A 16,119-nucleotide genomic window follows, 5' to 3' on the forward strand; every position below is an offset into this window, starting at 1 on the left:
CTTTGTGTCCATTTCTTCCTTCTGTTCTAATTTTTTTGAGCCAGGCATGGTGGCCCTTGCCCTTGCCTGTAATTCCAGCATTTGGGATGCTGTGGCAGGAGGATCACCATGAGTTTGAGGCCAGCCTGGGTTACACAGTGAGTTCAAGGCCCACCAGAACTACATAGGGAGAGCCTTTCTCAAACAAAACAAAACACTATTCTCTCTTTTTTTCCCTTCTTTCTATTCCTCCTCCCCCTGCCTTGTTCCTCTTCCTATTTGAACATTTTATTCCTACTTCCCAATATCTATCATCCATTTTAGTCCTTATTTACACTTTCAGTTTCTCACACAAGAGAAAAGATGTGATATTTAAACATGTGTGTCTGATTTATTTCACTTAAAAATATGGTCTCACAGGGCATTGATTTATGTAAAAATGTCTCATTTATCCTTCTTTATGGCATAGTACCCTGTTGTATATAAAAACCACGTTTTCTTTATCCATTCATCCACTTATGAGCATCTGGGCTGTTTCAAGATTTAGCTATTACAAATTATGCTGCTATAAACATGAGTGTGCATATATTGATCTGGTATGATGCTTTTAACTCTTTCGGGAAGATACCGAGAAGGGGAATAGCTGGTCAAATAGAACCTCTAGTTTTAGCTTTTTAAGGAATGTCTATAGTGATTTCCATAGTGGTTGTACCAGTTGACACTCACACCAACAGTGGAGAAGGGTTCCTTTCCCCCAACAGCCTCACCAGCATTTGTTATTGGTTGATTTTGTGGTGGTAGCCATTCTTTCTGGAATGAGATGAAATCTCAGTATTGTTTCAATTTGCATTTCTTGAGTGACCAGTGATGGTGGTCATTTTTTCATATATTTATTTGTTATTTGTACTTCTTCATCTTAGAAATGTCTATTCCTCTCAGATGCCCATTTCTTCACTGGGTCTTTAAATTTGAGGAGCCTGATTTTTTTTTTTGAGATCTTCATATGTTTTAGATATTCATTCTTTGAGCTATAATAGCTGGTGAAATTTTTTTCCCATTTTATCGGTTGTGTCTTCACTCTGTTGGTGGTTTCTTTTCCTGTGCAAAAGATTTTTTTATGCGGAGATCTCAGTTGTTGATTCTTTTTAATATTTCCTGTGTGATCGGAGTTTTGCTCATAAAGTCTTTGCCTACAACTATGTCTTCAGGAGTTGAACCTATTTTATATTACAATGGATGAAGTGTTTCTGTTTTAATATAAATATGTTTCTTATATGCAGCATACTGTTGTTATTGTTTTTTTTTTTTTTTGTACTGGGGATCGAACTCAGGACCTTGTGCTTGTGAAGCAGGCGGTGGCACCACTGAGCTAAATCCTCGGCCCTAGGTTTTGTTTTTTTAAACAATTTTGTCAGTCTGTGTCTTTTGACCGGGAAGTTGAGAGTATTTACTATTGTAGTATAATTTCAAGTCAGGTTTGTGATGGACTCTTGCTTTGCCATTGTTGTCCAGAATTCATTTTGCTATTCCAGGTCTCTTCTGTTTCCAAATGAATTTTAGGATTGTTTTCTCTAGATCTGTGCGGTGTGCATATTTTGATGAGGCTTGCATTAAATTTGTATAACAGTTTTTGAAGTATGGCCATTTTCACTATAATGGTTCTGCCTATACAAAAATAAGGAATATGTTTCCATTTTCTGATGTCCTCTTCGATCTTTTTCAGAGTACTGTAGTTTTCAATGCAAAGGTCTTTACCTTCTTTCCTTAGATTAATTCCTAAGTATTTCATTTTTGTTAGTGCTATTTGTGAAAGGTGTTGTTTCCCTAATTTCTTTCAGCGAGTTCTTATTTGTGTAGAGGAATGCTATTGTTTTTTGTTTGTTGACTTTGTATCCTAAGTTACTGAATTTGATTATTAACTCAAGGATTCTTTTGGTGGAGTTTTGAGTGTCTTTTTTGTAGAGTATCATGTCATCTGCAAATAATGATAATTTACCTTCTTTATTTCCTATCCTTATTCCTTTTCTTTTGTCTAATTGCCCTGGCTAATGTTGCCAGAGCTATATTGAACAGGAAGGATGAAGTGGGCATCTTTGCTTTGCTTTGATTTTAGAGTGAAAGCTTTGAGTTTTTGACCATTTAGTATGATGTTCACTGTTCATTTGTCATAGGTGGCTTTTATCAGATTGATAAAAAGATCTTCAATTCCAATTTTCTGTAGAGTTTTTATCATGAATGGGTGTTGGACTTTGTCAAATGCTTTTTGTGTGTCTATTGAGATAGCCATGTAGTTTTTGTCCTTGGTTTGGTTAATGTTGTGTCTTACATTTATTGATTTGTATATGTTGAACTATATCCCTGCATCCCAGGGATGAATCCTACTTGGTCCTACATGGTATATATTCTTGATGATTTGCTGCATTCTGTTTGCCAGTATCTTACTGAGTATTTTTGCATATGTTCTTAAGGAGATTGTCCTGTAGTGCTTTTTTTTTTTCTTGGTTGGATCCTTCTCTGTCTTTGGTATCAGGATAATGCTTGCTTCCAGGAATTGCTGTGAGTATTGCATCCCTTTCAATTTCATTAAAGAGTTTGAGGAGTATTGCCATTAGATCTTGTCTAAATTTCTGTTAGAATTCAGCTGTGAATCCATCAGGAGCTGGGGTTTTCTTTGTTGGTTGGTTTTTAATTGTATCTTGAATTTCATTGACTGATATTGGATTTTGTTTAGAATTTTTACATCTTCTTGACTCAGTTTTGATAATTTACATATATTGAGGAATCTGTTCATTTCTTCTATGTTTTCCACCTCATTAGAGTACAGGTTGTAGAAGTAGGTGTTGATGAAGTTCTGGATTTCTGCAGGATCCATTGTGACTTCATTTTTTGTTTCATTCCTAATTTGAGTATTTTCTTTCCTCCTTTTGATAAGGTTTCCTAAGGGTTTATGTATTTAATCTTTCAAAGAACCAACTCTTCAATTCATTGATTCTTTGTATTGTTTTCTTAGTCTCAGCTGCATTAATTTTTTCTCAGATGTTTATAATTTCCTCCTTTGTACACACTTTGGGTGTAACTTTCTCTTCTTTTTCTAGAAACTTGAGGTTCGGCACTAGGTTACTTCATGAACTTTCTCTGTTTTTCTGATGTGTGAATTCACCGCTATTAATTCCCCTCTTTGAACTGCTTTCATTGTGTCCCATATGTTTTGCTATATTGTATTGGCATTGCCTAATTATAGAAACTATCTGATTTCTTTAATTTCACCCCTGGCCCATTGATTGTTCAGGAGGGTGTTATTTAATTTCCATGTGTTTATGCAGTTTTTGTGATTACTTTTGCCATTGATTTCCAATTTCATTGTAGTATGATCTGATAATATGTGAGATAATTTCAATTCCTGTGCATTTACTTAAGCATGTTCTATGAAGTAGTAGGTGGTCTATTTTAGAGAAAGTCCCCTGTGCAGCTGAGAAGAATGTGTATTCTGTTGTTGTGGTGTGGAATACTCGGTTGATATCTACTAAGTCCATTTGTTCATAGATTTGGTTTAGCTCTGATTGTTGATTTGTTAAATTTTTGTTTACTCGATCTATTTGTGACAATAGGGTATTGAGGTCCCCCATTACAATTGTAGTAGTGCTTATTTGATTTTTCTTGTCCATTAATGTTTGTTTTATATAGTTGGGTGCCATGGTATTGGTTCACATATATTTATGATTGTTATCTCCTCCTCTTGGAGTATTCCCTTAACAAATATGTAGTGACCTTCTTTATCTCTTCTTATTAGTCTTGGTTTGAAATACACTTTGTCTAGTTACCCCTGCTTTTTGGGTTCTTGTCACATGGAATATTGTTTTCTATCCTTTGACTTTCTATCTATGAATTTCTTTTTGCCTTGAAAAAAAATTTTTTTTGGTACCAGGGATCAAACTCAGGACCTTGTGCTTACAAGGTAGGCAGCAGAACCACTGGGCTAAATCCTTTGCCCTGTGAATTTTTTTTTTGAATTAAATATGTTTCTTGTATGCAGCATATTGTTGGATCTTGTTTTTGATCCAAAATTTTGCCAATCTCTTTCTTTTGATTAGTGAATTGAAACTATTTGCATTGATTGTTATAACTGATATGTATTGACTTGTTCTTATCATATTATTTTCCTGTCATTTCCCGTTCTTTTCCCTCTGTTTAATTGCCTGGCCTGGTGGATTCATTCTTAGGGGATTCATTGAAGTATTGTCTTCATTGTCTCCTTCTAGAATATCCTTCAGAACTTTTTGTAGTGCTGGACTGGTGATCATGAATTTCTCCAGGCATTCTTTATCATGGGAGAATCTTATTTCTCCATAAAGTTTGAAAGATAGTTTTGTGGGGCATATCAATCTGAGTTGGAGGTTTTCTTCTTTTAGAGCTTGAAATACTTCACTCTAAGCTCTCCTTTACTTAAGGGCTTGTGTTGAGAAGTCTGCTGTGATTCTGATAGGCTTTCCTTTGTAGGTGATTTGTTTCTTTTCTCTAATAGCTTTTAATATTCTATTCTTGTGTTGAATTTCTTTAATCTTGACTATTATATGCCTTGGTGTAGTTTTTTTCTGATCATGGCTAATTGGAGTTCTCTGTGCCTCAATTGTCTGTGTGTCTAATACTTTTTTCCATGCTTGGGAAGTTTTCTGCCATTCCTCCTGTGAACAGGTTTTTATGTCCTTTGTACCCTCTTCTGATTTTTCATTTATTCTGATCAATCTTATAGTATTCTTCTTTGCATTGCTTAGCAACTCTTGGATTGATATTTTGTGGTACCTTGCTATTTTTAAGAAATCTTTCATTTGATGATTGCTAACTGTAAATCTGTGTTCTAGGTCTGATGTTCTGTCCTCACATTGGTTGATTCTGCTATTTATACTTTCAGTAAAATTTTATTTTATTTTTATTTTTAAAAATTGAGTTTATTGTTACATTTTAGGTATACAGAACAGTACAGTTACATTCATTATTGGGATCTTCTTCCTTTACATGACAAGTCTTGGTTCTCATATTTTCCCCTTGTCCCAGCCCTCCCTTCACCCCTTCCTCTCCTCCCCATTTGCAAACATTTTATTTCCGTTTTTTCATTTTCTCCTATTTGTTTCCTTTCCCTTAGTACCTTTCCCCTACCCTTCCCACTTTCCCTACACCTTTAGCCCTTTTCTTCCTATTACATTTTTTTCTTCCTATTAAATTTTAATTTCCTGTATATCTGAATCTGTTCATGGAATCCAGTTCTTTTGTATGTTGAACATTCCTAGCTTCCATTAGTTTCCTAAGGTCATGTACTTTTTATCTGTATCGACTCTAGTTTCACTGTCTGTATCCTTTATTATGGTCATATCTCTGTCGTTATCTGTGAAACTATTTCTGCTTTGTTTCTTTCTAGTGACTCTTTCATCTGCATTGTTACTTCTGCTGCTGCCATTTCAGAGTCCAGTTGGATGATTTTTGATTTCTTCTAACTCATTGCTCCCTGGATTTTCTTTGAGCAAGCTGGAGATCTGGGATTGCATGTTGTTTCCCTGTCTTCTCATTTAAAATTTTTTTCAATTTTTTTCTGTGTTGATGCTTGTAAATTGCTTATGGTATATAGCATTATTACTAGTATCAAGACCTCCTTAAGAAATGACAACTTTTCAGAGATGTCTTCTAAATATAGATGGCTTTATTTATTTATTTATGAGGTCTGTCTCTTCACTTTACCTATGGACTCCAACGCTCCCTTTAGATCCTTCTTGTGTCCCAGGGATCCATCTCCCCCTTGTTTTCTTCTCCAAGTTGTTACATTCCAGTGTCTGCATTCTGAATCTCAGAGAGGCTGATTTGCTGCTGTTTAATGCTCTGTCAACTTCTCCTGTCACAGATTTATCTTCAGGCCGTGGTAGCTTCCCAACTGATCCCTGGACAGGATGCTTCATAGTTCCTGTATTAGAATTGACATCAGGGCCAGGTGCCAGTTAGAAAGGAATGGTTGGTGCTTTTCTATTGGAAAATCCCCAGACACATGAAATAGTTACTTTTAAAGGTAATTTTTACCAGTTAAATTGTTGTTTTGCCATAGAGAGAATCTGCCAAGCTTCTTATTCCGCCATTTTGGAAGTCTCAGTCAGTAATTAGGGCTTATAGTGTTCAAAATATTTTTGGAAATAATTTTAAATTTACAGAAAATCTGCCAAAGCACAAAGAATACTCTTGTATCCTTAACCTAGATTCACCTATTTTTAGCCTTTTATCCCATTTGCTTTATCATTCTAGTGTTTATATCTGTGTATGCATGCATATATACATATTTTCTGAGCCACTTTGGGTTAAAGGTTTACGCCTTAGGGGCCCTTTACCTTCAAATAATTGAGTGTGTGTTTCTTACAAATAGTATTTTACCAAACCATAGTGTACTTGTCAATTTCAGTAAATTTAACAGTATTTCTGCCCCCTTACATTGAACTTCTAATCTACTGTTTATTTTTAATTTACACTTCCTCCCCTTTTGAATATGTTTTATATCATATAGTGGTATGCATATGGGAATACATGCTCAAATGTGGGTTTTTTTGTTTTTTGTTTTTTGTTTTTTTTGGTACTGGGGATGGAACTTAGGACCTTGTGCTTGCCAGGCTGGTGGTGGCACCATTGAGTTAAATCCCCAGTCCTGGTCAAATGTATTTTGATTGGCAAATGTGCAATAAAAATATTTTGTGAGGCAACCATTTGAGAGACTGCTTTTATTATATAGGGTCAGCACGTCTTGCCAACACCTTCTGACACAGGCATGATATATTTTCCTCATTCATCAAATATGGACAAACACTGAGGGAATTACTAAAGATAAACTTTAGTGAGCATTTGATCTGGGCTTTGAACCCATGATTTCTGGCCTCAAAGTCCATACTCTTTCTATACCCAAACTACTTTGCTGAATAAGCTCTCAGCTATCCACAGTGACTTTACTTTATGACTTTTAAAGCAATTTAACACCATAAAATTCTAAAATTGCCAGATGCTTCCAACATGCAAAGTTGAAGATATTGTGGTTTGGTGAGGTTAAGTGGCCATCATTTCTTAAACCCTCCCTTAAGCAGAAGGCAAAGGAAACCTTACTGCCATTTCCCTTTGGCCTCTCAAAGTTACCTTCCATACTGTCTTAGCAATGTTTGGCTTGACTGTGTAACAACATTTATATTGTGCTTTATTAATTACAAAGCATTTTAGTACATTCTTTCACTCTAGATCCACAACCACTATTTGAAAACAAGAAGTGCTCCTCTAGAGCACCTATCCTTTGCATCAAAACAAACTTGCCTTTCATTGTTCCCTTGCTGATCTCTCTGGTAATGCCCATGAATTCTTGTCATAGCCCAGATTGATCTTATACCCAGAAGATTTATATTTGGTTTACATTAACAGTCCCCAGAGTGGAATATATAAGAGAATCTGATAGAATGTAGAAAGAAAATAATTTACAATTTTGGACCATTTTTCTACTTTTATTCTCTATACCTTTTTTTTTGGGGGGGGGGTTTTGAGACAGGATCTCACTATGTAGTTGAAACTGACCTGGAACTCACTATGTAGCCCAGGCTGGTCTCAAACTCACAGCAATCCTCCTACCTCAGCCTCCCAAGTGCTGGGATTACAGGCGTGCACCACCACACCCAGCTTATTCTCTATATCTTTTAAAAAATAGCTTTATTGAGAAATACTTGTATATCATAGAATTAACCCATGTAATGTTATTTTACGTATATTCACATTATTTTCTTTTTTATTCACATTCATTTCTGAATGTAAATCTTTTAAAAACAAACAACAGAAAACCTCCCAACCCATTAGTAGTACATCTCCAGCTCCCGCTGACCATCAGTCTACTTTTCTTATCAGTGTAAATATTTCTGTGAATAGAATCATATAATATGTGACCCTTTTTGTTTGGCTTCTTTCACTCAGCATAGTGTCTTCAATGTTTCTCCATGTTGTACTATCAATAATCTTATTTTATTTTTCTTGACAGCACTGAAGATTGAACCCAAGACCTTTGCATTGAGCTGTACCCCCAGCCCTTTATTAATTTTTTTATTTTGAGAGTCTTGCAAAGTTGTCTAGGCTGAGCTTGAAATTGTAATCTTCCTGTCTTGGCTTCCCAGAGGCATGCACCACTGCAGCCAGTTACTTCACTCCTTTTCATTGACTTATAATATCATGTTATATGGTCAGACCACATTTTATTTATGGGAATTTGTGTTGTCTCCACTTTTTTTGCTATTATTTGCAATGAACACTGGTGCACAAATTTTTTAAATGGATTTATGCTTTCATTCCTCTTTGGTAGTACTATGTAGATTAGCATAAATGTCATTTTTTTAAAAAGAGAAACAATAATAGAGAAGTGTGGTTCTTGGAAGAAATGGAAATTTTAATTTCTTCATCAGCTTTCCATGTTATCCCTTTCATTCTGCCCCATTTTACTGACCTTTGGATTGGTCTTTTTGTCCATTTTCCTTCCCACTTTTTTTGGGGGGGTGATACCAGGGATCTAACTCGGGTCCTTGAGTTTGCGAGGCAGGCCGTGGCACCACTGAGCTAAATCCCCAGCCTCTTTCCTTCCCACTTCTTGTTTTGCCAGGGAAAATTTATCCAGTAATGCTGAAATGCTAAGTACTGTATTTTTAAAATTGGTAACAACCTTGTGAAGTTGGTATTATTTAATCCATTGAAAGATGAGGAAACTAACCAGGTGTGGTGGCACCCGTCTATCCGAGCACTAGGGACGCTGAGGCAGGAGGAGAACTGTGAGTTTGAGGCCAGCTTGAGCTACATAGCAAGACTCTATCTTAATCCCCGCCTCCAAAAAACACCTCAAAAGATGAGGAAACTAAGGCTTTGAGAGGATAAGTAACTCATTTGAAGTTACCTGGCAACTAGAGGCAGAAAAGAGATTAGCCTCCCTCCACTGGATTCTGAAGTTTGTATCCTTTTCCTTAGGTGTATCTTCCAGATGAAGTGTTTATGAAGTATTTAGTGGACAGAACTTATTTCATGCTTGAGACACTACATATGGATGTGTGAAGTAAAATAAAGGAAGATTTTGATAAGCCTTTGGGAATATTGGGGTATTCAGGAGGTGGAAGGGATGGTAAGCACTGTAAATGAGACATTGAATACAGGAGAACCTGGTTTGGAGAAGGAATAGGTTGGTGAGTGTTCAGTTTAGGAAATATGGAACTTGAGGATACCATTTATTTAACTTATACTTGAGTGGTTTCTCTGTGCCAGGCGCAGTGTAGGATGCTGGAGAGGCATTGAAGAACGAGATATAGCCATGTTCCCTGCCCTAATGGAGCATGTAGTCTTAGTAAGGTAGACATATGAAAACAATTCTAAAATCAGGTGTAATGGTGTCATGCTAGAAGAGAGGAGGATTTAATTCAGGCATCTGGAGCAAGTGATTCCTTAAGGCTCTGAGATTAGTAGAAATTTACAGTGGCAGTAGCTTAAGGCACATGTGGGAACATCGACTTGTAGGAGAAAACAAGGTTTGGAAATCATTCATGATTTTCTTCTACTTTCTCCTTCCCTACAAGGAAGAAAACATGTTTCCCTCCAGCTGCATGGAGCAACTGGTAGTTCTTTTTTTGCCCTCATGCCTTTATATATATGCCACCTTCTGCCTACAGTTCTGCTCTCCTATCCCTTTATCTAGCCAACACCTGCCTGTCTTTATTATAATCTTTCAGAAAGATAACATTACCCCTGTTCCGTGTCCCCATAATCTACTGGGCCTGTTGATCACACTGTCTCTTCTATTCTGAGTACTCTATGAGCGGGAACATGTTCACCAACCCCAGTATCCACACAGTGCCTGACCCACATGGATGGATGCATGGGTGAATTAAAGAAAAAGGAACAAATTGTGAAAAAGATCTCCATCTTTTGAATAAGAGAAGGAGGCTTTATTACTTTATAGAAGGAGAGCTTGGCTGTCAGTCTAACTCAGTGATTCTTAACCAGGGGTGGTTTTGCTTTCCCAGGGAACCTTTGACATGTCTGGAGTCCTTTTTTTTTTTTTTTTTTGGTACTGGGGATGGAGCTCAGGACCTTGAGCTTGCAAGGCAGGCATGGTGCCGCTGAGCTTCATCCCTGGCCCAGGAGTCATTTTTGATTGTCACAAATACTTAATTTGTGTAGAGGCCAAGGATGACACTAAACACCCTACAGTGCATAAGACACCCCCTACAACAAAGAGCTATGAAGCCTGAAATGTTATTAGTGTCAAGTTTGAGAAATCCATGTCTAATCCAGTTCAGTTTTCTGCTGGACATGGTAGCACACACCTGTAATCCCAGTGCTTGGGTGCTTGAGATAGGAGGATTACAAGTTTGAGTACCACCTGGGCAATTTAGCTAACCCTGTCTCAAAATAAAAAATAGAAAGGGCTGGAGATGTAGCTTGGTGCATAGACCCTGGGTTCAGTTCACAGTACAGAAAAACAAATCTGGTTCAGCTGTCTTTACCTGTAACAGTGGTTCTCAAAATGTCATCCCTAGCAGTGGGCAGCATTGCCTGGGAATTCTAGGATCCCACCAGAAACTCAGTGAAGAAGAAACTCTGGGAGTGGGGCCCCAGCAATTTGTTTTATCAAACCCTGGAGGGGATTGTGATGCAGATTAAGGTGTTAGAACTGGGCCTAAAGTGAAAAAGCTGGTTGGTAACAGAACCCTAAGACAAGCCAGCATAGGAAAATGGTCAAGAAATAATGTTAGAAAAATCCCCAGAACGTGATGATTTCCAGGATAAAATGATCATTGGTATCCAACATTCCTAGAGAGTTGTTAAATACAAGAACAGGCAAAGGGAGGGGAAATAGCCACCAATAGTTAAGACTTCTGAAATGGAGGGAGAGTCAAGGATGATGTCATTTACAAATGTCAGGTTTAAGCAATGAGGTGCCTGAAGGCTTTTAGTTGGCAATTGTTATAGGAAATAATACTGGAGATGAAATTATATTTATATATATTATATATCTCCCAGCCTGTTAGCTTTATGATACACCAAGTTCTTGTTCACTAAAAATCAAAGGATGAATTCTAGGAACAAAGGAGATTAAGAGTAGGAAGATATTTATTGATAGGAAAGCTCCTGAGGGGCAGGAGAGGTCCTGAGTGGGTAACATGGGGACCGCACTTTACAGAGGGATTTTATAGGATGAAACCCATGTGGGTACAACGTGGGCCCCAGCCATGATCATCCAGTAGGGTTACAAGTATAGTCACTTAGGTAATGGTGGTCCAGTTGGTAAATAAGTCATGTACTAAGCATGGATGAAAGGAACAAAAATTCTCCTAGAGAGTGGTGGGTCCAGAGGTCTCTGGTCACCCACGGGGGTGGTTGATGTCTATCTAGACATCATTAGGCCCAGTGTTTGTTCTCTGAGGAAGTATGTAGGTCTGGTTATCTTGTCTTTATCTTGAGGCCTGGTTTTCAGCCGTTAAATCTCTGGTTGCAGCTGTGGTGTGTTTCACCTTTGTCCTGACCTCTTGAAGACCTAGCCCTATCTGACTGCCTATAATATTTCCACCTAAATCATCTGTTTATAATACAATCATCCATGCAAAAGAACTTCTTTTAAAATCACTGTGCAATGTTAGTTAGGCATGTGAGAGTAACTTACCAGTACTCTCATCTCTCTAACATAGCAGTTCTTAATATTTTTGTGATTTCTTCCAGACTTTGTCTATGTATGTAATTAATTTTACAGTGGAGTTTTCTGCTGTCACAATATCAAGACATTTTCAAAGGTTATGATAGAGCAATAGTATTTTGTTATGGCAGCAAAGGTAAACTTGATTCCATTGTCAGTTTGTTCTGCTTGGGGAGAGTTGTTTTGTGGAATTTGAGATCGGGAAAAGTGAGGCAGGCAGGTACACTTATGCTGATTTTGTTATCTGGAAAAAATAGGAAAAAAGCCTAGAATTTGTTTCCTAAATATCAGTAAGGAAGCTGAGAGGATGTGGATGGGACAAAGTGAAAGAAAAGTCTCCTTTATGGGGAAAAACTTGCATTATAATAGTAGATACGCAAAATGGTGTCTCAGAGCCACCCTGAGGATACCCTGGGCTTTATTTGGATTTCTCATTTGGGCTGGGTTATTTTCTGAAGCTTTTATTGTATGCAGGTTGGGGAGTGGGGAAAGGATTTTAGAGAGTGTCTGTTTGGGCGGGGGAAGGATTTTAGAGTGTGTCTGTTTAGGGGATGGTGAGTTGAAACAGGTCCTGAGGTTCGGAATATGTTGCCTTTATCAATTCAGTATGCTAGGGAAATGCTCCTTAACATTGAATGTTCATTTTTTATTGGTGGTCTACCTTTGGGATACACGGTAATTACATTCATCTTGGTGAATTGGTACATATACGTATAACATCTCCATCATTTTTACTTCTCTTTCCCCTCCTGTCCTCTCCTCTTCCCCAGGTCTGCTGTGCCTAGAAGACTTAGAAAAAGTCCTCTCTCTATTTTTAAAACCTCATGAATATATGCATATGAAGCACAGTACAGTGAATCTAAACCTGCTTTACAACCTAGAATCATGATGGTGTAGACCCGGTTTATAGATGGGGAAATTGAGACTCAATGGAGTGAAGCAACGTGGCCAGAGTCTGACATAATGTCAGTGTTACAATTCCAGCCTGTGTTATGTTTCTTTCAAAATCTTGTGTATTTTCCATGGTGCCGTGTTTGCCATACATAGTCAAATTCCTGGAGGTCTCTGAACCTCTTTTTTCTCTTTATTAGACTAAATCACTGGTTGTGCAATCAGTGGTTGTACATCAGGACAACATGTGACCTTTTTCAAAATATCTGCTTTCAGAAACCCCCTGCCCCCCATAGAGGGTCTATGGAGAGACAAGAGAAGGAGGAGGAGGGCGATGAGGGGAAGGGGAGCGGGGAGGAGGAGGAAGAAAGAAAAGGGAAGAAAGAAGAAACACTTCACTTTCTGTCCATCTTCTAGTGCCTTTTCCTTTTATTTCCAGAAGCCCAGTCTATACAAAAGAGGAATTTAGAGTTGTAGAGCAGCTGGTGGGCAGGACTAGGCCAGCCAGCAACAAGTGAGCCAATTCAGCTGTGATGGTGACAGCTGCTCTTCTCCAATTGCCCATAACTAGCTGATCTCAGTCACCTACAAGAGGGACAGGGTGTAAAAGCCTCTTTTGTGGCCTTGGGTAATTGGAGTCAAGTTGCCTGCATTCAGATTTTATCTCTGCTGCAAATGCATGGTGTGGCCTTGGGTAAGCTGATCCCCGAAGTTCCCTAGGAGACAGAAACACTCAGTGAGTAGTCATAAGGACCTTGATATCTGAGGGAAGTGGGGTAACCTCCAGCTTTATTACTTTTACTAGCTGTAGACTTAGTGTTGACTTTGTGAGCATGGCACCTGTGCAGCTCCATGAGCCTGGGTACTCAGAAGGGACTTGCACTTGGTTTAATGCTCTGCTGTCCCTATCTTGGAATTAGTAATAATTTTGTAGCAAGGGTTCTCATGGTTTCATTTTGACTGGCCCCACGAATTATGTGACTTGTCCTGTGTTACTTATGGGAGAGAAATTAACTGTTTTGAGTCAGTTTCCTCAACTCTTGCACAGGGATTGTACTGAGGTTTATAGGAAAAGGTACCCACATACAAAAGTGTAAAGCAGTTCTTCGGTGCAGGGTAGGGGCTGTTGATATTAGCCATTGGTAAGAAACCCTGGGCCTCAGTGTCTTCGCCTATAAAATAAAAATGCTAGATTAAAGTGTGCCTAAGACTTCCTATACAAGTATAATATACCTTCAATTTTCTTTGATCTTAACCAGTATGAAAATACCTTGAAATCTATAATGGCTGCTTTTTATCTTTTCTTGAGGTGCTAGGAATGGAACCAGGGCCTCATTGCATGTCGGGCAAGCATTCTACCACTAAATTACATTGCAGCCCCAATCTTTAAATGTGAGGGTAAATTTCCTTTTATTACAGCTTAATTAGTTAATTAATTTTAGTGCTGAAGATTGAAGCCAGAGCCAGTCTTGATTTAAAAAAATAAAAAACTTGTCCACATTAATTGTCTCTGCTTGTAGCCTCTACCTGCCAGTCTTGAAATCTCCTTTGAAAATTCTTATATGATGATTTTAACTCCTGTTTTGTCCACATGTGCGCTTTGTTTAATGCATATATGTTGAGGAGGCTGGTTTGGCCTGTAAACACAAAATGGTAGACACTTTCTAAACCCATGTGGATGATCAAGGTTTAAGCAAAGTGTGGAGGGTTGGTGGATCGCTGGAGCATTAATCACTTGGACGTGGAGGTTGACTGGGGGACAGTTAAAGCACAGGCCCCACAAAGGTGAGGAAGAAAATCACTGGAGATTAGGGGGCTAACTTTGAAGAGGGTGAGGGCAAACAAGCAAATACCTTACTGAAATACCTTGAAAGAAGCCAATATCTTCCCCACAAAGTACCAACTCTGTAGACAACTCTGCAGTCTCTTTGTATCCTAGTCACTTTTGCCAGAAAAGATGTTTGTGCTCTACCTTAATTTTAGGGAAGACTTGCTACAGCCCATCTCTACTAGCACCCCCAACCCTAGCATGGGCCGTGTGTTTATCCTTTTTCACTTTTGATGGCTAGACTTTAGTTCTTTACAAAGGTATGAGAGGCTTTTGTTTTTTTTTTTTTTTTTGAAACAGGGCTTCACTATGTAGTTCAGGTGCTGGCCTTGAACTCACTCCGTAGCCTATGCTAGCCTGGAACTTTTGGTGATCTTCCTGTTTCAGCCTCCTGGGTGCTGGGATTGCAGGTATATGCCACCATGCCTGCCACAAATATACTAGAATTTATTTAACTATTGACCTTTTTTTTTTTTTTTTTTTTTTGGTACCAGGGATTGAACTCGGGTCCTTGCGCTTTCCAGGCAGGCAGGCCACTGAACCACTGAGCTAAATCCCTGGCCTGACCAATTTTTAAATGCAGTGGACCCTTGACTTATGAACTCAGTTTGTTCACGAGGACTGGTTGTAACTCAAGTTGGTCAGTTGAGGGCTTGGGCTCCTCTACACAGTCTTCAAAGTCTCTCTCCTGTATAATTTTAGGCCACACTTTCTTCTAGGCAGATCTCAGCTCAGGATTTCTGTTACCCCCACATAGGAAAGGATGTTGTCATGTCCTTTCCAGAACTCTTTAAGGGTTAAGTCTATATCTCAGACCATCTGGAAGCACAAGCAGCTGGCATTTGGGTTGTAACTCAATACTTTGATTGTAAGTTAAAACTAAAATTCTGGTCATAACCCAAGTTGTTCATATGTAGGCTGGTCATAACTCAAGGGTTCACTGTGCAGAATTGAAAAGCAGCTGATTTGTTTAAAAGAATGAACTCATCCACAGTCCTTATATATTGCTTGCTTCTGTGTATATCATGGAGTTGTTATGAAGTCTTTTTTCCTGTCTGGAATCAATTCTGTCCATTTTTTAATAAAATGTAATTCCTTTTCAGCTCATTATACCTTTTTATCTTATTTGGAAGCATGTTCATAAATTTTTTAAAAATTCCCTCCAGGCAGAGTGTGGTGGTGTACACCTGTAATCTCAGCACTTGTGAGGCTGAGGCAGGAGGGTCACAGCAAGCTCAAGGCCAACCTGGACTACATAGTGAGTCCAAGGCTGGACTAGAATATATAGTCTCAAAAACTTAAAAAAAATTTCCCTCCAATATTAGGTAAATTCTCAAGTGATTGATTATATCTACAGATTTATTTATATATGTATTTATAGCATACAACATGATGTTCTGAAATGTGTACATATTGCAGAATGACTAAATAGAGCTAATTAACGTGCATTACCTCTCATGCTTATTTTTTATGTGGTGAGAATACTTAAGATTTATTCTCTGCTATTTTCAATGATACAATATGTTGTTATTAACTATAATCACCACTTTATACAATCAGTTGATCTTTTGAACTTCTTCATCCTGTCTAACTGAAATTTTATACTCTTTGACCAACATGATTTAAAATTTTTTTAGCTTCCCTGCTGGCTTTATCTCTTTAGCTGTGCTTTCTCTGCCATATATATATATATATATAT

At 38.0% G+C, this 16,119-nt stretch overlaps 1 protein-coding gene across 2 annotated transcripts in view; it reads left to right on the forward strand.

Moving 5' to 3' along the window:
- Clcn5 (chloride voltage-gated channel 5) overlaps window positions 1-16,119 on the forward strand; it is a 215,287-nt gene that overhangs the window by 66,792 nt on the left and 132,376 nt on the right. The gene's annotated exons all lie outside the window — the stretch shown is intronic.

This window comes from Fukomys damarensis, unplaced genomic scaffold (assembly GCF_012274545.1).
Source record: "Fukomys damarensis isolate Sample0158 unplaced genomic scaffold, DMR_v1.0_HiC HiC_scaffold_39, whole genome shotgun sequence".
Lineage (NCBI taxonomy): Eukaryota > Metazoa > Chordata > Mammalia > Rodentia > Bathyergidae > Fukomys > Fukomys damarensis.